Source organism: Oncorhynchus kisutch, linkage group LG2 (genome assembly GCF_002021735.2).
Source record: "Oncorhynchus kisutch isolate 150728-3 linkage group LG2, Okis_V2, whole genome shotgun sequence".
In the NCBI taxonomy this organism is placed as follows: Eukaryota; Metazoa; Chordata; class Actinopteri; order Salmoniformes; family Salmonidae; genus Oncorhynchus; species Oncorhynchus kisutch.
Genome location: NC_034175.2, coordinates 19,156,459 through 19,180,765, shown reverse-complemented (window position 1 = coordinate 19,180,765; position 24,307 = coordinate 19,156,459). Strand labels below are relative to the sequence as shown.

At 48.1% G+C, this 24,307-nt stretch overlaps 1 pseudogene; it reads left to right on the top strand.

The window, feature by feature from the left end:
• The first annotated feature begins 354 nt into the window (after positions 1-354).
• On the top strand, positions 355-806 carry LOC109903694 (bolA-like protein 1; annotated as a pseudogene).
• The last annotated feature ends 23,501 nt before the right edge of the window (positions 807-24,307 follow it).

The following is a 24,307-nucleotide window of genomic DNA, read 5'->3' as shown; positions in this document are numbered from 1 at the left end:
CTCTGTTTTGTCCGAGTTTAAAAGTAGAACATTTGCAGCCATCCACTTCCTTATGTCTGAAACACAGGCTTCCAGGGAGGGCAATTTTGGGGCTTTACCATGTTTCACCAAAATGTACAGCTGTGTGTCATCCGCAAAGCAGTGAAAGTTAACATTATGTTTCCAAATGACTGGTAGAACCATTTTGGGTTCCATGTAGAACCCTTTCCACAGACGGGACAGCCGAAGAACCCTTGTATGTTGTAGATAGCACCCTTTTCTCCTAAGAGTGTAACTTCTGAACCTGAAGAGGGAACACCAGACCACTTCTTCATTGCAAGCTGACTACAGTCATCGCCTGCCCCAATCCTCTGAATGTTGCCCAGTGTTCTCAGCTATGCTCATCCAATCTCCACCACCCACGCCTTCACAATGGCCCTTAGCCCACTTTAGACACCACATGGCTCCTGATCCCAACCTGCCCATGGAGGGGGCCATATGGACCAAGCTCACCCAGCAGCTGGAGCCAGAACCCCTGGAAGTCCACAACGAGAGCCACATACACGCCGTGCCCCCTGGATCCGAGTCCCACTTCCCAGTCCTGGTGGTCAGCCCAGATTAGACTGCCTCTCCCAGCTACAGCGCCACCACCTTCTCAATGAGACCCTAGCCGAGGAGCTGAAGACCTGTATCCACGCACTGGCCGTCCAGGCCAAGACACCCCAGCAGTGGGCAGCAACCCCAGTATAGCCAAGAGCCCACCCTGCATGGGAGGATCCAAGGGGGACCACAAGGTGGAGGAGGAACTCAAGGCTGGATGGGACTGACCAGCGAAACTCAGCAGTCATCAACCCTGGTTCTAAAGAGTAACAGCCTGTGCAGGCTTTGTTCCAGCACTAACTCATCTATTAAAATGTGTTGTCTGTTCAAGACCTTGATTAGTTTAATCAGGTCTGGAACAAAAGCCTGCACGCCCATATGCCTGCAGTTGAAGATGGTGTCTATTAACATTGTTGTAAACTAGTGTGATATAATTTCATTACTGCTTGAGAGGTTGTTTCTAAATGAGCAGCATCACTTCGGTCTCTTGGCAGTTTAATTCAAGAAGAGTTGTGTTTTAGATTAATTAGACTCTTGCATTTAGTGGCCATCACTATAATGTCTCAAGATCTTGTAGTTCAGTAGTATGTGGTACATTGAACTATATGATATGATATGAAGTGATGGAGTGTGTCTGTTTTGTCTGAAAATAAAATGTCTTGTATGTGAGGGCAGAAGTACGAGAAGTCAAGACAGAATAAAGGTGCAATGTGGCAGTTTTGTGGTTGCCATAATTTATGACATTATTTATATCATTATACAAATTTAATGAAATATTGCATGTAATGTTTTTGTTTTGCATACTACCTTTGCATACACATTGCAATATAGGTTTAGAAATGGATGTGTTTTGATTTTGAAATGGAACTCTAAATGTAGTACTAATGTTACCACATGAGGGCAGTATGTGCAAATGTTATGTTGATTTGAAGTGCAGCGTTGACAGAATGATGAAACATGGCTTCATTCTTTCATTATGACACTGCCTTTCATCAACTCTTCAACACAGTAATGATTAAATCCCATAATACTTTTTATTTCATTTCTCACCATAACAAAATGCCAGTGTTATAGCAACAGGGGATAATCACTCAAATTGTGGAATATAAAGTGTTGGTTAATAGAGATGGTCAAACTCGATTGTCTTAACTCACATACAGGGTGTATCACAGTTCACTTACTTCCTTATCAATTTGACTTATTAGCCTGTCTTTTCTAATTATTGTGGATGGCTTAGGGCCAGAAGACAGGGTGAAAGATGTTGGTGGTTCTCAGAATGACATATCCTAACCCTATCATGACCGTGTGTTTCTATTTCTGTCTCGGGCTGTATGTGTCAACGTGAAGGTCCTCTTGTCCTACCCTCAACCCCAGGACCTGCCAGAATATCTGTTATTACAAAAACATGTAAGAGTAATGGCACGAAAAACATTGTTGGTGATAGCCTAAACAAACAGTGAGCAAACATCTTTCCACAATGTGCTGTTTTTCCAATAAATTAGTAAACATTTTAATGTTTTAGGAGGTTTTATTGAAATATTTCAGTACATCAACAAACAGGATCACTTTAAAATATGCAACTAAATCAACAATATTCAACAGAGCCAAAACAACCATCCAAGCGGCCATTTTTCCCATGAATGTTTTAAGTGCTGAAAAGCTCATAAAGATGGTCCTTATTGAATGTGGAGACAACTCAAGGTTGACTTCTACAAACGTCCCTGTCTGGAATAGACAACCTGTCAGGCATTACAAAAGGCCCTGTAAGGAAGGTGAACAACTGGTGTCACTGGTTTGAAAAAGGAAAACAGTAACACAACCATTTTATGACCCTGTCTATTAAGAGTCAGGCCTCAGGGGGAGACGTAAACTACTACACAGGGGCAAAAAGCGAAGGGTGAAGGCAATTGCAATAAAGTCTACTGCCTCGGGAAGCAAAGACTTGTCTCTGCAAATTAGATTTACCTGTCACAATTCCAGGTGCTGTTATGAGGGAGTGGTGAGGAAGACACGTCAACCATTTTAAACCAGCATAGCATAGTGCTGTTGCAACAAAAAATGACGAAGTTGATTGGTTGATATCCTTCATGAGTTGTTATGAGATGAGAGTTTGTAGAGTTTATTGAACTGCTAGTTCACAACTCAATCAGAAAATTCTGACGGTGTATAGGTAGCATGGGTTAGGGTCAATTGCTTTCCAATTGGTAATACTTTGAAATGTATTCATTTAAAACTATAAGTAATGTTGAAATATAATGGGTTATCTTCAATTCATGAACTGAAAGGAAATTAAATTAATGGATGGACAATATTAAAAACTAAAACAAATTACAGCCAACTCTGGTAGATAGGCTGCTTTCCCTCTGGCTGGTCCCTGGTGATGATGGATCATTCAGGGGGTCCCGGGTTGCCCACGTGTCCTGGTCTGGGTGATCCATCAGTGGGAACCCACCTCAGTGGTAGCCTGCTCTACGTCAGAGCCAGGAGTAATGGTGCCAGGCCGGTCTGGGACCCTGGGCAAGGCAGGGTTCCCGCGATGGCCCCTGATTTACGCTCCCGGCTCTGGACCAGGTCTCCTTTTGCACAGCTGACCCCTCCAGGTTGGCGGTCAGGGGGGCTCGAGGAGAGGAGGGAGGGAGGCACCAAATGGGTGTCTACTCTGAGAAAAGGCCCTGCCGGGGCCTGCTTGACCGTCCCAGGGGACTATCTCCCTCCACAGCCCCCCTGGTCAGCTGCAGTGTCTGTGCAGCATGTGTGTGGAGGGAAAAGAGCTTGTTAAACACATTTAATTAAACCCCACTAGTAACAACACTTGTTAAATTTACATGTTTTGAATGATAAAGCTGGGGGTGTTACACATTAAAAACGATTAATCATTGTAGGAAATGTTACAAAGACCCATGACTATTATATGGGATGATTTGTACTAGCTTTATTATCCTATTTTGCCTTAAAAACATACTTTGGCATGTCTTCACAGTACACTCGTAGGTCAAAATAGGGAATACATCACATTCAAAACACTAATTACAAGTTAGAAACTTCAGAAAAGGTTTTAAAAGTTCACACTGATCTGATAAATAATCATTATCTGGTTTCACAATGTGAGAAAAAACAAGTGTTGGATTTAAGATGACAGTAATAGCCTATTATAAAAGCCTACTAAGTCCTTTAATTGGAAAGTTTTTCTCTCTCACGCAGCACACTGCCTACTAATGAATTCAGTGAATGGGCGGCTTGAAGGAAAAGGACAAAGAAAGAGATAGGGGAAGACAATATCCTTGTGTGGGAGAATTAGTTACACTCAGTAGTCTAAGTATTCAAAGCAGAGAAAAGGGCTGCAGGGATTAAGAGAAAAGTCCACACAGGTGGGCTCTGGGAGAAACCAGGGTCACATGACAGGACGTTACCTCGTTTGATAAACACCAGCCGGGCTCACAGGAAGAAGGAAGGGAGTTATTTTATAGGGGAATTAACTGGTGCTACACATCAGGTATTTATTAAGGCAGATCTCCCAGGTGTGCAGTACAACCAAGTCAAGCAAAACATCTTGGAGGGTTGCTTAATGAGAAACATCTTGGATCTAATCTTCATAATGGTCAGTAAATAGTCATACTGATAAGGGTTGTGATTTGAGACTAAGAATGAGGCTAAGCATATTTCAGTCTTCATGGGAGAGGAGTTAAACAATCTCAAACAATCAATCACACGTAATCACTTTTGCACATTTTCCTCTGCACATTGGTCAATCATGTCATTAGATGAGAAGCATTCTTCTACCTTTGTCCCTTTACATTTTCACTTATTTTATTCTGGGTGCAAGAATATTTGACCATCACAAACTCCAGTTATAAAAGAAGCATGTCATATCGATTGTTTTTTCCTTTTCAACCAAAGAAGACAAAATGTTCAGTTGTGTAAAAAATATCTACTCAATCCCCAAACTCAAAGGAATTATGAAATTGAGTAACATTTTACTTGTGCCACGCAGAGTATCTGCCTTTGTGTGATGACGACTTTTGGGTTGTGCATGGTTCGCTGACTCACATGACAGTGGAAAACCATGACTTCAGAGTTGAGTCTGGGGCTGGTTAGGCTGGTTTTGGGCCAGAGTGCACAGGCCTTACCCCTAAGCCCTCTGGAGGATCCACGCTCAGTAACTGACATGCATGCCTCTTATTCTCTCCCCTGCAGGGCTTCAACTAGAGGAGTGTACATGTCAAGACAGATGGGACACAGATAAGACTCCCTCTTTCAACCTCGTCTCTCTCTGTCCTCCCTCCTGCCTCTCTCAAGCTCTCTCTTTCTCAGCCCCCTGTCAGCGTTTCAGCAACCTCTGATCTTCTCTGATCTTTTGTTGATCTATGATGCGTCTTTTAACCTCTTCCCGTTCCTTTCTCAACCTTCCCTCTTCTTCTAATCGTCCTTCAACTGTTTTTAGTTTAGGACCCCCTCTCAATCTGCTCTCGGCCCCCATGCATAGTTTCTCTCGATGTTCTACGCACAAACTATTTTCAAACTTTTCTCAACTTTCCCTCTCAACTATTTCAAAGCATCCCCTTTGAATCCACTTCCAGCCGCCTCGCTCATTCTCTCTGAACTTTTTGTTTTTCTTTCGCAGCCTTTTGCTAACTTTTCTCAACCCTTCCCTCAACCTTCTCCATTTCACTCTTCACTTTTCCTCAACTCTCTCTCAACTTTTTAGCCGGCCCTCATGTCCATCCTCTGTAGACCACCTAACGTAGCTTGGCTGCACTTTGTCCTTCAACCTTCTCTCAACTTTTCTCAACCAGCCCTGCCATTCAAATGAGCTCCATGCTCCGCTTCTTATAGAGGAATACCAATGCTGAGCCCCTGAGAGAGCTGATAGAGCCTATTTATGTTTAATGCACAGCCTGAAGCTATTATCATATTACCATGTGATGTTATTGCTTTGCCCCCTGAGAATTACTTAATGTTCATGTTTTTAGTCAGAGGTTGTAAGTTATTCAAACATAAATGTTGGGAATCTTTTAGTATTTTGAGTGACAGCCGACAGAGGTACATGAGCCTATGGCTGTAGGGTGCGGCGCCTGCTTTGGCATCAACTCTCTCTTCCTTATGGTCTCTTTCTGGTTTAGTTTGTTGGACCCAAAATGCACTGACATGGATGGTTACTCACAAATGTAACTTCAACTCATAATTCATTCCCTGTCTATAAGAAATGATCAGAAAATGCTCAGATACTGAATAGATGAATGCTTCATTCTCAGGATGTTGACGAAGTATTTAAGAGCAAACAGTAGTTATTCCACATAGTGCTATGGGGTCCCTTTTTCCTGTTGGAAAAACAAGTGGTCACGGTTGGGTCACCCAAACCTAACGTTGCAGTAAACTCTCATGAATGCCCCCCATTCTATCCCAACCTGCTGAATTGCTGAGGAAAGGCACCTGGTGTGTGTTGGTTGTGGTAGTAGTGTCCTATAGAGATTGTTTGGCTGGGCGTAGGGCATAAAGGTCATCCCAACGCAAGGCCAGTGAATAGAGGGTTAATCTTCATCGCTTCAGATGTACGGTCAAGCTGAAAAGAGCCAGAACGCTTGACTCGGGGCTCCGACAAAATGTGATCTATTGTTCATCTGTCGGGCGCCCGTGATATATTCTATCCTACACTCTCGGACAAAACGTACCCGGCGATTATACAAGCGGGGCCGCTGGCCTGTAACAACGCCAGCTCAGGGAGTTTGGACACCAGGGTGTTTGACCTCTCGAGTCCTCTGCTCTTTTGTTCCCAGTGACCTCTGTCCCTTTACCCCCCCCCCCTCTGAACCTAAAATCTCAGTCCCCGCCCTCACTCTCCCACACACCCTTCACACAAACAAATAAAGAAATGGGGCCCTCCAGTTTATTTTATTAGCACTTTGAAACCCAGGCCTTTTAAAGGGGAGGAGAGAAAAAGAATAGGATTTATTAGGGTTGAAATAAAACAACGGGGCTCAGGTGAAGTTCTGGGTCAGATGGGGGTGTCACCGTGTTTGATTTTAGGAACCCCTCCGTTTTTGTCTTTGACCTTGGAGCTCTGAAATGGTGAAAAACGCAGACTTGGAGACCCCAGTTCATATGTTGACGTCAGTGAGTGAGGGGGGTTGGTGACCATATGGGCTCACGCTGAGGACCAAGGACCAATGCAGGGGTTATTTCTCTCATCCCCCCCCCCCCCCCCCCCCACACACACTTTTCTTCAACAACTAATAGGGATCAAATATTAAATAAAATAAATCACACACACATAACCAGTCCAGTCCTGGTGTGGTGTTTGTTCATTGCCAGGTGACTGTTGTCCCCTTGTCTAACTCTGTGATTTGACCTAGTGAGTAGTGGTGACAGGTAGGCAGCCCATGTCCCTTCCTGAATCCAATTTACAGTAAACACTTTCCACATCGGTCTCCGCTCTGCTGACCCTGTGTCTTGCCCACTTCTCTTGTTCCCTCTCCTCCTCTTCCCCTGTTCCTCTACTTTACAGTTGGTGCTCCCATCATCTTTTCCACTGTTTACTAAACAGACAACAGACTCTCTTGCAGCCTCACACCTACTTCCATACCCCTTTCAAAGGTGATTAAATCTTTTGTCTTGCCCATTCACCCTCTGCATGGCACACATACACAATCCATGTCTCAATTGTCTCTAGACTTAAAAATCCTTATTTAACCCGCCTCCTCCCCTTCATCTACACTGATTGAAGTGGATTTAACAAGTGACATCAATAAGGGATCATAGCTTTCACCTGGATTCCCCTGGTCAGTCTATGTCATGGAACGAGCCTAAAAACACTGTTCCTAATGTTTTGTACACTCACTGTATTCCAGCAGCAGGCCTGGCGTTAAATTGCAGTGCGAGACAGGAGTACTTAGGCGCTCATTCTGGGAGAGGGAAATCTGACAGTGCCAGTCTCCTTCCCTGAGGGGGAAAACCCCAGAGCACAGGGGAAGCACAGCAGCTATACACAACACTGCAGAACACAGCCTAGCACAGAACACACCTGTCTATCACAGAACACAACAGCCTAGCACAGAACACACCCGTCTAGCACAGAACACAACAGCCTAGCACAGAACACACCCGTCTAGCACAGAACACACCTGTCTATCACAGAACACAACAGCCTAGCACAGAACACACCTGTCTATCACAGAACACAACAGCCTAGCACAGAACACACCCGTCTAGGAGAGAAAAATAATAGGATTTATTAGGGTTGAAATAAAACAACGGGGCTCAGGTGAAGTTCTGGGTCAGATGGGGGTGTCACCGTGTTTGATTTTAGGAACCCCTCCGTTTTTGTCTTTGACCTTGGAGCTCTGAAATGGTGAAAAACGCAGACTTGGAGACCCCAGTTCATATGTTGACGTCAGTGAGTGAGGGGGGTTGGTGACCATATGGGCTCACGCTGAGGACCAAGGACCAATGCAGGGGTTATTTCTCTCATCCCCCCCCCCCCCCCCCACACACACTTTTCTTCAACAACTAATAGGGATCAAATATTAAATTAAATAAATCACACACACATAACCAGTCCAGTCCTGGTGTGGTGTTTGTTCATTGCCAGGTGACTGTTGTCCCCTTGTCTAACTCTGTGATTTGACCTAGTGAGTAGTGGTGACAGGTAGGCAGCCCATGTCCCTTCCTGAATCCAATTTACAGTAAACACTTTCCACATCGGTCTCCGCTCTGCTGACCCTGTGTCTTGCCCACTTCTCTTGTTCCCTCTCCTCCTCTTCCCCTGTTCCTCTACTTTACAGTTGGTGCTCCCATCATCTTTTCCACTGTTTACTAAACAGACAACAGACTCTCTTGCAGCCTCACACCTACTTCCATACCCCTTTCAAAGGTGATTAAATCTTTTGTCTTGCCCATTCACCCTCTGCATGGCACACATACACAATCCATGTCTCAATTGTCTCTAGACTTAAAAATCCTTATTTAACCCGCCTCCTCCCCTTCATCTACACTGATTGAAGTGGATTTAACAAGTGACATCAATAAGGGATCATAGCTTTCACCTGGATTCCCCTGGTCAGTCTATGTCATGGAACGAGCCTAAAAACACTGTTCCTAATGTTTTGTACACTCACTGTATTCCAGCAGCAGGCCTGGCGTTAAATTGCAGTGCGAGACAGGAGTACTTAGGCGCTCATTCTGGGAGAGGGAAATCTGACAGTGCCAGTCTCCTTCCCTGAGGGGGAAAACCCCAGAGCACAGGGGAAGCACAGCAGCTATACACAACACTGCAGAACACAGCCTAGCACAGAACACACCTGTCTATCACAGAACACAACAGCCTAGCACAGAACACACCCGTCTAGCACAGCACACAACAGCCTAGCACAGAACACACCCGTCTAGCACAGAACACACCTGACAATCACAGAACACAACAGCCTAGCACAGCACACACCTGTCTATCACAGAACACAACAGCCTGGCACAGAACACACCCGTCTAGCACAGAACACACCTGTCTATCACAGAACACAACAGCCTAGCACAGAACACACCCGTCTAGCACAGAACACAACAGCCTGGCACAGAACACACCCGTCTAGCACAGAACACACCTGTCTATCACAGAACACAACAGCCTAGCACAGAACACACCTGTCTATCACAGAACACAACAGCCTAGCACAGAACACACCCGTCTAGCACAGAACACAACAGTGTAGCACAGAACACAACAGCCTAGCACAGAACACAACAGCCTAGCACAGAACACAACAGCCTAGCACAGAACATAACAGCCTAGCACAGAACACAACAGCCTAGCACAGAACACAACAGCCTAGCACAGAACATAACAGCCTAGCACAGAACACAACAGCCTAGCACAGAACACAACAGCCTGGCACAGAACACAACAGCCTGGCACAGAACACAACATCATAGCACAGAACACAACAGCCTAGCACAGAACACAACAGCCTGGCACAGAACACAACATCCTAGCACAGAACACAACAGCCTAGCACAGAACACAACAGCCTGGCACAGAACACAACAGCCTGGCACAGAACACAACAGCCTAGCACAGAACACAACAGCCTGGCACAGAACACAACAGCCTGGCACAGAACACAACGGCCTGGCACAGAACACAACGGCCTGGCACAGAACACAACAGCCTAGCACAGAACACAACAGCCTGGCACAGAACACAACAGCCTAGCACAGAACACAACAGCCTAGCACAGAACACAACAGCCTGGCACAGAACACAACATCCTAGCACAGAACACAACAGCCTAGCACAGAACACAACAGCCTGGCACAGAACACAACAGCCTGGCACAGAACACAACAGCCTAGCACAGAACACAACGGCCTGGCACAGAACACAACAGCCTAGCACAGAACACAACAGCCTGGCACAGAACACAACAGCCTGGCACAGAACACAACAGCCTGGCACAGAACACAACGGCCTGGCACAGAACACAACAGCCTGGCACAGAACACAACAGCCTAGCACAGAACACAACAGCCTAGCACAGAACACAACAGCCTAGCACAGAACACAACGGCCTAGCACAGAACACAACAGCCTGGCACAGAACACAACAGCCTGGCACAGAACACAACAGCCTGGCACAGAACACAATGGCCTGGCACAGAACTCAACAGCCTGGCACAGAACACAACAGCCTGGCACAGAACACAACATTCTAGCACAGAACACAACAGCCTGGCACAGAACACAACAGCCTGGCACAGAACACAACGGCCTGGCACAGAACACAACAGCCTGGCACAGAACACAACAGCCTAGCACAGAACACAACAGCCTGGCACAGAACACAACAGCCTAGCACAGAACACAACAGCCTAGCACAGAACACAACAGCCTGGCACAGAACACAACAGCCTGGCACAGAACACAATGGCCTGGCACAGAACACAACAGCCTAGCACAGAACACAACAGCCTGGCACAGAACACAACATCCTAGCACAGAACACAACAGCCTAGCACAGAACACAACAGCCTGGCACAGAACACAACAGCCTGGCACAGAACACAACAGCCTAGCACAGAACACAACAGCCTAGCACAGAACACACCTGTCTATCACAGAACACAACAGCCTAGCACAGAACACACCCGTCTCGCACAGAACACAACAGCCTGGCACAGAACACAACGGCCTGGCACAGAACACAACAGCCTGGCACAGAACACAACAGCCTAGCACAGAACACACCTGTCTATCACAGAACACAATAGCCTGGCACAGAACACACCCGTCTAGCACAGAACACACCTGTCTATCACAGAACACAACAGCCTAGCACAGAACACACCTGTCTATCACAGAACACAACAGCCTGGCACAGAACACACCCGTCTAGCACAGAACACACCTGTCTATCACAGAACACAACAGCCTAGCACAGAACACACCTGTCTATCACAGAACACAACAGCCTAGCACAGAACACAACAGTGTAGCACAGAACACAACAGCCTAGCACAGAACACAACATCCTAGCACAGAACACAACAGCCTGGCACAGAACACAACAGCCTGGCACAGAACACAACATCCTAGCACAGAACATAACAGCCTAGCACAGAACACAACAGCCTAGCACAGAACACAACAGCCTGGCACAGAACATAACAGCCTAGCACAGAACACAACAGCCTAGCACAGAACACAACAGCCTGGCACAGAACACAACAGCCTGGCACAGAACACAACAGCCTAGCACAGAACACAACAGCCTAGCACAGAACACAACAGCCTGGCACAGAACACAACAGCCTGGCACAGAACACAACAGCCTGGCACAGAACACAACAGCCTGGCACAGAACACAACATCCTAGCACAGAACACAACAGCCTAGCACAGAACACAACATCCTAGCACAGAACACAACAGCCTAGCACAGAACACAACAGCCTGGCACAGAACACAACAGCCTAGCACAGAACACAACAGCCTGGCACAGAACACAACGGCCTGGCACAGAACACAATGGCCTGGCACAGAACACAACAGCCTGGCACAGAACACAACAACCTGGCACAGAACACAACAGCCTAGCACAGAACACAACAGCCTGGCACAGAACACAACAGCCTAGCACAGAACACAACAGCCTGGCACAGAACACTACAGCCTGGCACAGAACACAACAGCCTAGCACAGAACACAACAGCCTAGCACAGAACACAACAGCCTGGCACAGAACACAACAGCCTAGCACAGAACACAACAGCCTAGCACAGAACACAACAGCCTAGCACAGAACACACCTGTCTAGCACAGAACACAACAGCCTAGCACAGAACACAACAGCCTGGCACAGAACACAACAGCCTAGCACAGAACACAACAGCCTAGCACAGAACACACCTGTCTATCACAGAACACAACAGCCTAGCACAGAACACAACAGCCTGGCAGAGAACACAACAGCCTGGTACAGAACACAACAGCCTAGCACAGAACATAACAGCCTAGCACAGAACACAACAGCCTAGCACAGAACACAACAGCCTGGCACAGAACACAACAGCCTAGCACAGAACACAACAGCCTGGCACAGAACACAACAGCCTGGCACAGAACACAACAGCCTAGCACAGAACACAACAGCCTAGCACAGAACACAACAGCCTGGCACAGAACACAACAGCCTGGCACAGAACACAACAGCCTAGCACAGAACACAACAGCCTAGCACAGAACACACCTGTCTATCACAGAACACAACAGCCTAGCACAGAACACACCCGTCTCGCACAGAACACAACAGCCTGGCACAGAACACACCCGTCTAGCACAGAACACACCTGTCTATCACAGAACACAATAGCCTGGCACAGAACACACCCGTCTAGCACAGAACACACCTGTCTATCACAGAACACAACAGCCTAGCACAGAACACACCTGTCTATCACAGAACACAACAGCCTGGCACAGAACACACCCGTCTAGCACAGAACACACCTGTCTATCACAGAACACAACAGCCTAGCACAGAACACACCTGTCTATCACAGAACACAACAGCCTAGCACAGAACACACCCGTCTAGCACAGAACACAACAGTGTAGCACAGAACACAACAGCCTAGCACAGAACACAACATCCTAGCACAGAACACAACAGCCTGGCACAGAACACAACAGCCTGGCACAGAACACAACATCCTAGCACAGAACATAACAGCCTAGCACAGAACACAACAGCCTAGCACAGAACACAACAGCCTGGCACAGAACACAACAGCCTGGCACAGAACACAACATCCTAGCACAGAACACAACAGCCTAGCACAGAACACAACAGCCTGGCACAGAACACAACAGCCTAGTACAGAACACAACAGCCTGGCACAGAACACAACAGCCTGGCACAGAACACAACAGCCTGGCACAGAACACACCTGTCTATCACAGAACACAACAGCCTAGCACAGAACACACCCGTCTAGCACAGAACACAACAGTGTAGCACAGAACACAACAGCCTAGCACAGAACACAACATCCTAGCACAGAACACAACAGCCTGGCACAGAACACAACAGCCTGGCACAGAACACAACATCCTAGCACAGAACATAACAGCCTAGCACAGAACACAACAGCCTAGCACAGAACACAACAGCCTGGCACAGAACATAACAGCCTAGCACAGAACACAACAGCCTAGCACAGAACACAACAGCCTGGCACAGAACACAACAGCCTGGCACAGAACACAACAGCCTAGCACAGAACACAACAGCCTAGCACAGAACACAACAGCCTGGCACAGAACACAACAGCCTGGCACAGAACACAACAGCCTGGCACAGAACACAACAGCCTGGCACAGAACACAACATCCTAGCACAGAACACAACAGCCTAGCACAGAACACAACATCCTAGCACAGAACACAACAGCCTAGCACAGAACACAACAGCCTGGCACAGAACACAACAGCCTAGCACAGAACACAACAGCCTGGCACAGAACACAACAGCCTGGCACAGAACACAATGGCCTGGCACAGAACACAACAGCCTGGCACAGAACACAACAGCCTGGCACAGAACACAACAGCCTGGCACAGAACACAATGGTCTGGCACAGAACTGAACAGCCTGGCGCAGAACACAACAGCCTGGCACAGAACACAACATTCTAGCACAGAACACAACAGCCTGGCACAGAACACAACAGCCTGGCACAGAACACAACGGACTGGCACAGAACACAACGGCCTGGCACAGAACACAACAGCCTAGCACAGAACACAACAGCCTGGCACAGAACACAACAGCCTAGCACAGAACACAACAGCCTAGCACAGAACACAACAGCCTGGCACAGAACACAACAGCCTGGCACAGAACACAATGGCCTGGCACAGAACACAACAGCCTAGCACGGAACACAACAGCCTGGCACAGAACACAACATCCTAGCACAGAACACAACAGCCTAGCACAGAACACAACAGCCTGGCACAGAACACAACAGCCTGGCACAGAACACAACAGCCTAGCACAGAACACAACAGCCTAGCACAGAACACACCTGTCTATCACAGAACACAACAGCCTAGCACAGAACACACCCGTCTCGCACAGAACACAACAGCCTGGCACAGAACACAACAGCCTGGCACAGAACACAACAGCCTAGCACAGAACACACCTGTCTATCACAGAACACAATAGCCTGGCACAGAACACACCCGTCTAGCACAGAACACACCTGTCTATCACAGAACACAACAGCCTAGCACAGAACACACCTGTCTATCACAGAACACAACAGCCTGGCACAGAACACACCCGTCTAGCACAGAACACACCTGTCTATCACAGAACACAACAGCCTAGCACAGAACACACCTGTCTATCACAGAACACAACAGCCTAGCACAGAACACACCCGTCTAGCACAGAACACAACAGTGTAGCACAGAACACAACAGCCTAGCACAGAACACAACATCCTAGCACAGAACACAACAGCCTGGCACAGAACACAACAGCCTGACACAGAACACAACATCCTAGCACAGAACATAACAGCCTAGCACAGAACACAACAGCCTGGCACAGAACACAACATCCTAGCACAGAACACAACAGCCTAGCACAGAACACAACAGCCTGGCACAGAACACAACAGCCTGGCACAGAACACAACAGCCTAGCACAGAACACAACAGCCTGGCACAGAACACAACAGCCTAGCACAGAACACAACAGCCTGGCACAGAACACAACAGCCTGGCACAGAACACAATGGCCTGGCACAGAACACAACAGCCTGGCACAGAACACAACAGCCTGGCACAGAACACAACAGCCTGGCACAGAACACAATGGCCTGGCACAGAACTCAACAGCCTGGCACAGAACACAACAGCCTGGCACAGAACACAACATTCTAGCACAGAACACAACAGCCTGGCACAGAACACAACAGCCTGGCACAGAACACAACGGCCTGGCACAGAACACAACGGCCTGGCACAGAACACAACAGCCTAGCACAGAACACAACAGCCTGGCACAGAACACAACAGCCTAGCACAGAACACAACAGCCTAGCACAGAACACAACAGCCTGGCACAGAACACAACAGCCTGGCACAGAACACAATGGCCTGGCACAGAACACAACAGCCTAGCACAGAACACAACAGCCTGGCACAGAACACAACATCCTAGCACAGAACACAACAGCCTAGCACAGAACACAACAGCCTGGCACAGAACACAACAGCCTGGCACAGAACACAACAGCCTAGCACAGAACACAACAGCCTAGCACAGAACACACCTGTCTATCACAGAACACAACAGCCTAGCACAGAACACACCCGTCTCGCACAGAACACAACAGCCTGGCACAGAACACAACGGCCTGGCACAGAACACAACAGCCTGGCACAGAACACAACAGCCTAGCACAGAACACACCTGTCTATCACAGAACACAATAGCCTGGCACAGAACACACCCGTCTAGCACAGAACACACCTGTCTATCACAGAACACAACAGCCTAGCACAGAACACACCTGTCTATCACAGAACACAACAGCCTGGCACAGAACACACCCGTCTAGCACAGAACACACCTGTCTATCACAGAACACAACAGCCTAGCACAGAACACACCTGTCTATCACAGAACACAACAGCCTAGCACAGAACACACCCGTCTAGCACAGAACACAACAGTGTAGCACAGAACACAACAGCCTAGCACAGAACACAACATCCTAGCACAGAACACAACAGCCTGCCACAGAACACAACAGCCTGGCACAGAACACAACATCCTAGCACAGAACATAACAGCCTAGCACAGAACACAACAGCCTGGCACAGAACACAACATCCTAGCACAGAACACAACAGCCTAGCACAGAACACAACAGCCTGGCACAGAACACAACAGCCTGGCACAGAACACAACAGCCTAGCACAGAACACAACAGCCTGGCACAGAACACAACAGCCTGGCACAGAACACAACAGCCTGGCACAGAACACAACAGCCTGGCACAGAACACAATGGCCTGGCACAGAACACAACAGCCTGGCACAGAACACAACTGCCTGGCACAGAACACAACAGCCTGGCACAGAACACAATGGCCTGGCACAGAACTCAACAGCCTGGCACAGAACACAACAGCCTGGCACAGAACACAACATTCTAGCACAGAACACAACAGCCTGGCACAGAACACAACAGCCTGGCACAGAACACAACGGCCTGGCACAGAACACAACGGCCTGGCACAGAACACAACAGCCTAGCACAGAACACAACAGCCTGGCACAGAACACAACAGCCTAGCACAGAACACAACAGCCTAGCACAGAACACAACAGCCTGGCACAGAACACAACAGCCTGGCACAGAACACAATGGCCTGGCACAGAACACAACAGCCTAGCACAGAACACAACAGCCTGGCACAGAACACAACATCCTAGCACAGAACACAACAGCCTAGCACAGAACACAACAGCCTGGCACAGAACACAACAGCCTGGCACAGAACACAACAGCCTAGCACAGAACACAACAGCCTAGCACAGAACACACCTGTCTATCACAGAACACAACAGCCTAGCACAGAACACACCCGTCTCGCACAGAACACAACAGCCTGGCACAGAACACAACGGCCTGGCACAGAACACAACAGCCTGGCACAGAACACAACAGCCTAGCACAGAACACACCTGTCTATCACAGAACACAATAGCCTGGCACAGAACACACCCGTCTAGCACAGAACACACCTGTCTATCACAGAACACAACAGCCTAGCACAGAACACACCTGTCTATCACAGAACACAACAGCCTGGCACAGAACACACCCGTCTAGCACAGAACACACCTGTCTATCACAGAACACAACAGCCTAGCACAGAACACACCTGTCTATCACAGAACACAACAGCCTAGCACAGAACACACCCGTCTAGCACAGAACACAACAGTGTAGCACAGAACACAACAGCCTAGCACAGAACACAACATCCTAGCACAGAACACAACAGCCTGGCACAGAACACAACAGCCTGGCACAGAACACAACATCCTAGCACAGAACATAACAGCCTAGCACAGAACACAACAGCCTAGCACAGAACACAACAGCCTGGCACAGAACATAACAGCCTAGCACAGAACACAACAGCCTAGCACAGAACACAACAGCCTGGCACAGAACACAACAGCCTGGCACAGAACACAACAGCCTAGCACAGAACACAACAGCCTAGCACAGAACACAACAGCCTGGCACAGAACACAACAGCCTGGCACAGAACACAACAGCCTGGCACAGAACACAACAGCCTGGCACAGAACACAACATCCTAGCACAGAACACAACAGCCTAGCACAGAACACAACATCCTAGCACAGAACACAACAGCCTAGCACAGAACACAACAGCCTGGCACAGAACACAACAGCCTAGCACAGAACACAACAGCCTGGCACAGAACACAACAGCCTGGCACAGAACACAATGGCCTGGCACAGAACACAACAGCCTGGCACAGAACACAACAGCCTGGCACAGAACACAACAGCCTAGCACAGAACACAACAGCCTGGCACAGAACACAACAGCCTAGCACAGAACACAACAGCCTGGCACAGAACACTACAGCCTGGCACAGAACACTACAGCCTGGCACAGAACACAACAGCCTAGCACAGAACACAACAGCCTAGCACAGAACACAACAGCCTGGCACAGAACACAACAGCCTAGCACAGAACACAACAGCCTAGCACAGAACACACCTGTCTATCACAGAACACAACAGCCTAGCACAGAACACAACAGCCTAGCACAGAACACAACAGCCTGGCACAGAACACAACAGCCTAGCACAGAACACAACAGCCTAGCACAGAATACACCTGTCTATCACAGAACACAACAGCCTAGCACAGAACACAACAGCCTGGCAGAGAACACAACAGCCTGGTACAGAACACAACAGCCTAGCACAGAACATAACAGCCTAGCACAGAACACAACAGCCTAGCACAGAACACAACAGCCTGGCACAGAACACAACAGCCTAGCACAGAACACAACAGCCTGGCACAGAACACAACAGCCTGGCACAGAACACAACAGCCTAGCACAGAACACAACAGCCTAGCACAGAACACAACAGCCTGGCACAGAACACAACAGCCTGGTACAGAACACAACAGCCTAGCACAGAACACAACAGCCTAGCACAGAACACACCTGTCTATCACAGAACACAACAGCCTAGCACAGAACACACCCGTCTCGCACAGAACACAACAGCCTGGCACAGAACACACCCGTCTAGCACAGAACACACCTGTCTATCACAGAACACAATAGCCTGGCACAGAACACACCCATCTAGCACAGAACACACCTGTCTATCACAGAACACAACAGCCTAGCACAGAACACACCTGTCTATCACAGAACACAACAGCCTGGCACAGAACACACCCGTCTAGCACAGAACACACCTGTCTATCACAGAACACAACAGCCTAGCACAGAACACACCTGTCTATCACAGAACACAACAGCCTAGCACAGAACACACCCGTCTAGCACAGAACACAACAGTGTAGCACAGAACACAACAGCCTAGCACAGAACACAACATCCTAGCACAGAACACAACAGCCTGGCACAGAACACAACAGCCTGGCACAGAACACAACATCCTAGCACAGAACATAACAGCCTAGCACAGAACACAACAGCCTAGCACAGAACACAACAGCCTGGCACAGAACACAACAGCCTGGCACAGAACACAACATCCTAGCACAGAACACAACAGCCTAGCACAGAACACAACAGCCTGGCACAGAACACAACAGCCTAGCACAGAACACAACAGCCTGGCACAGAACACAACAGCCTGGCACAGAACACAACATCCTAGCACAGAACACACCTGTCTATCACAGAACACAACAGCCTAGCACAGAACACACCCGTCTAGCACAGAACACAACAGTGTAGCACAGAACACAACAGCCTAGCACAGAACACAACATCCTAGCACAGAACACAACAGCCTGGCACAGAACACAACAGCCTGGCACAGAACACAACATCCTAGCACAGAACATAACAGCCTAGCACAGAACACAACAGCCTAGCACAGAACACAACAGCCTGGCACAGAACATAACAGCCTAGCACAGAACACAACAGCCTAGCACAGAACACAACAGCCTGGCACAGAACACAACAGCCTGGCACAGAACACAACAGCCTAGCACAGAACACAACAGCCTAGCACAGAACACAACAGCCTGGCACAGAACACAACAGCCTGGCACAGAACACAACAGCCTGGCACAGAACACAACAGCCTGGCACAGAACACAACATCCTAGCACAGAACACAACAGCCTAGCACAGAACACAACATCCTAGCACAGAACACAACAGCCTAGCACAGAACACAACAGCCTGGCACAGAACACAACAGCCTAGCACAGAACACAACAGCCTGGCACAGAACACAACAGCCTGGCACAGAACACAATGGCCTGGCACAGAACACAACAGCCTGGCACAGAACACAACAGCCTGGCACAGAACACAACAGCCTGGCACAGAACACAACAGCCTAGCACAGAACACAACAGCCTGGCACAGAACACAACAGCCTAGCACAGAACACAACAGCCTGGCACAGAACACTACAGCCTGGCACAGAACACTACAGCCTGGCACAGAACACAACAGCCTAGCACAGAACACAACAGCCTAGCACAGAACACAACAGCCTGGCACAGAACACAACAGCCTAGCACAGAACACAACAGCCTAGCACAGAACACACCTGTCTATCACAGAACACAACAGCCTAGCACAGAACACAACAGCCTGGCAGAGAACACAACAGCCTGGCACAGAACACAACAGCCTAGCACAGAACATAACAGCCTAGCACAGAACACAACAGCCTAGCACACAACACAACAGCCTGGCACAGAACACAACAGCCTAGCACAGAACACAACAGCCTGGCACAGAACACAACAGCCTGGCACAGAACACAACAGCCTAGCACAGAACACAACAGCCTAGCACAGAACACAACAGCCTGGCACAGAACACAACAGCCTGGCACAGAACACATCAGCCTAGCACAGAACGCAACAGCCTAGCACAGAACACACCTGTCTATCACAGAACACAACAGCCTAGCACAGAACACACCCGTCTCGCACAGAACACAACAGCCTGGCACAGAACACACCCGTCTAGCACAGAACACACCTGTCTATCACAGAACACAATAGCCTGGCACAGAACACACCCGTCTAGCACAGAACACACCTGTCTATCACAGAACACAACAGCCTAGCACAGAACACACCTGTCTATCACAGAACACAACAGCCTGGCACAGAACACACCCGTCTAGCACAGAACACACCTGTCTATCACAGAACACAACAGCCTAGCACAGAACACACCTGTCTATCACAGAACACAACAGCCTAGCACAGAACACACCCGTCTAGCACAGAACACAACAGTGTAGCACAGAACACAACAGCCTAGCACAGAACACAACATCCTAGCACAGAACACAACAGCCTGGCACAGAACACAACAGCCTGGCACAGAACACAACATCCTAGCACAGAACATAACAGCCTAGCACAGAACACAACAGCCTAGCACAGAACACAACAGCCTGGCACAGAACACAACAGCCTGGCACAGAACACAACATCCTAGCACAGAACACAACAGCCTAGCACAGAACACAACAGCCTGGCACAGAACACAACAGCCTGGCACAGAACACAACGGCCTGGCACAGAACACAACAGCCTGGCACAGAACACAACAGCCTGGCACAGAACACAACAGCCTAGCACAGAACACAACAGCCTGGCACAGAACACAACAGCCTGGCACAGAACACAACAGCCTAGCACAGAACACAACAGCCTAGCACAGAACACAACAGCCTGGCACAGAACACAACAGCCTGGCACAGAACACAACAGCCTAGCACAGAACACAACAGCCTAGCACAGAACACAACAGCCTAGCACAGAACACAACAGCCTGGCACAGAACACAACAGCCTAGCACAGAACACAACAGCCTAGCACAGAACACAACAGCCTGGCACAGAACACAACAGCCTGGCACAGAACACAACAGCCTGGCACAGAACACAACAGCCTGGCACAGAACACAACAGCCTGGCACAGAACACAACAGCCTAGCACAGAACACAACAGCCTAGCACAGAACACAACAGCCTGGCACAGAACACAACAGCCTAGCACAGAACACAACAGCCTGGCACAGAACACAACAGCACAGGTCGTTCAAAGAAGATGTGACCCGTTAATTGCTGAATAATGTGAGATACTTGATAGAGGTTTTGTAAATGCACCAAACCAAGACAGGATCACCAACATGGCAAGGGTTGCTAAAAATGGATTAACTCTTCATCTGAAAAGAATCGACACCCAGAATCACAATTCTGTGATGAGGCCGACAGCAGAAGACAGATGTGAGGAGAGATGTGGGTAATATAAGTGGCTTGCTCCTGGATGGCCAACTAGGTCAAGAGAATCAACACGGGGGTGAAGGGGCTCACGAAGGCGTGAGGAGAAGGTCAACCGTGAAATCCCCCCCCCCCCTCTTTGCCACTGTGACCCCCCAGGGAGGAGCCATGAGGACTGGAGAGGAGTGTGTGTGTGTGCGCGAGTTAGAATAGTATGTCTATTCATGTTAAGTGTGTGTGTCTAATATTTCTGTGAATGTTTTGTGGTGTGTGTGCATGTATGTTCGTGTGTGTGTGTGCTTCCAAGTGCATGTATGTGTGTGCACATATCTAGGTCGGGGAATCCTGGTTATCTGCCCTGCAGTCAAACAACTCATCCTTGTCATACCCTGCCCCACTTGGCAGGTTTCTTTTTGCACTCTCTCCATGTCAGAACCCACCTATATAGCTACCGCTACGGTTACTTACCTATTGTTTACTAGGGGATTGGCTTCTCCTGTAAATCCTTATTTAGTCCCAATGTGCATTATTAAATGCTGAGACTTTAACATTTATGGTTGTAGTAACATAGACAGGTAAAGTGTAATTACAGTGTAGATATACATTGTTAGTACTTAAAACTGTTATTTTAATTCTTAAAAAGGACACTTCTTAATTAAGAAGGGTATTTATTTTCCAGTAATTTAATTTGACCTTTATTTAACCAGGCAAGTCAGTTAAGAACATATTCTTATTTTCAATGACGGCCTGGGAACAATGGGCTAACTGCCTGTTCAGGGGCAGAACGACAGATTTGTACCTTGTCAGCTCGGGGGTTTGAACTTGCAACCTTCCGGTTACTAGTCCAATGCTCTAACCACTAGGCTACGCTGCCGCCCCAGTAAGACACCGTAGCCAAACAAATTGCAATCAACACAGATAGTACGTCCCTCAAAAACGCAGACTGACCAGTGACCACTGTTCCTTTTGAAATGTGTGTTAAATGAACATCACATTGACTCATTCAAGTAGTAGCCATCCTAGTCCTAGAGAGTCACAGGGAGTCCTGGACTCAGTGTTCCTTTTCTCGCCCAAATCCCATCCATAAACTTGAGTTGAACACGCTTAACTCTGACCATTGCGTAAGACAGTCATGCACTGATGTCAAACCAAGATTTACATGACAACGTGAGTAATGCACACACTCCTTAAGTTAGGATTTGGGACGTCAACTAATTCAAAACCAAAGACAGTGGTGTTATGTTCATAATGACTTACGGTCATTTCAGTCCAAAACTCATGTAAACTACTAAACTGGACAGAGCTTGCTTCTTTCAGAAGAATCCAAACCATAATCGATCATCAGTGAGAGTGGCCTTATTTAAGCTTATGTAAGAGCATGGAGAGTGATTTCCCGAGTGAGCATAGTTTAACCGCTGCCATGCTGAAAGTCCACATAATGAACAAGCATTAACCTATGGTAGCCATGGTCACAGCTTGGAATTGATGACTGAGGAATTTACTGTAAAGGCCAGTCAGAGGACCATGGAGTGTGTTTGTGCGTGTGCGAGGACCAGGTGGTGTGTGTTGGACGGGGAAAAATGTATTTTAACAGCTTTGCAAAAGGAAATAAAAGTCCATGAGCAATCATACATTATAGAATATTTGATCAATCTTCAAGTACGGTAACCATAAAACAACCCCAAAAAAGTCCACTCACAGATAGTATGCATCTCTTTCGGTCTCCATTTTGTTTGTGATTGTGTGTGTATGTGTTCATGTGTGTGTGTTAGGAGTGGTAGGTAGTAGGGCTGGAGGGTCAGTCAGCAGGAGGAAGGCGGTGATGGTGGACTAGGCCCCTCCCTCAGGTCAGGGGAGAGAGGATGAAACCTGTCATTAGAAAGGTGAAGGGAAGAAAGGCCTCAACGGGGGAGCTATTGTCCCGGGGACGGCGAGGAGGTCCACCTCTTTAGTGCCTCAAATAACACGGCCAGGCCGCCATTGTGCCAGAGTGAAAGGGGGGGGGGGCTCCTAAACAGTGGTCAGAGGAGAAAGCCCCCCATGGGTTAGGGGGTTGTGGGGGCAATTTGGGGGGCTTTTCCCACTCTTGTTTTCTTTTTCTTTCTCGTCAGCTCATCCAGAACCCTTGGTTTGAGAAGATCGGCAGTGGTTTTATCGAGGGGTGTGCGTGCGAGTGAAGTAGGGGGGGTGCAGCTTCCTTGTCTTAGAGAATGGGGTGTTGCAGATTGAATGCCATAGTTTGACATCTAAGCTGAGGCTCAATGCAGAGTCAGGACCTTTCACTCATCCCTGTGTTTTAAGAGGACGGGTCAAACCAAAGACCAAAGCTTTCCTTTTTTTTCAGTGGCACAGTGGAGAGATTCTTTACAACTCTGTCAATTCTCTGAGCACCGACCGCAAATAGAAGAAATACACTTTCACGACAAATTAGCAGCACTGTTTGTATTAGGGAATCCCTTTAAAAAGTGGATGAAGCAGTTATGATGTTGTACAAAATGTGCACCATTCTAGACCACCTCTCCCATTTCCTCTCATTTCAGTGTTGTATGTTTTTCCCTTACAATACAGATACTTTAATCAAAGCAATTTCAACTTCTGAATTTCATTTACCTTGACTGAATAAACGAGTATTCTGCTAA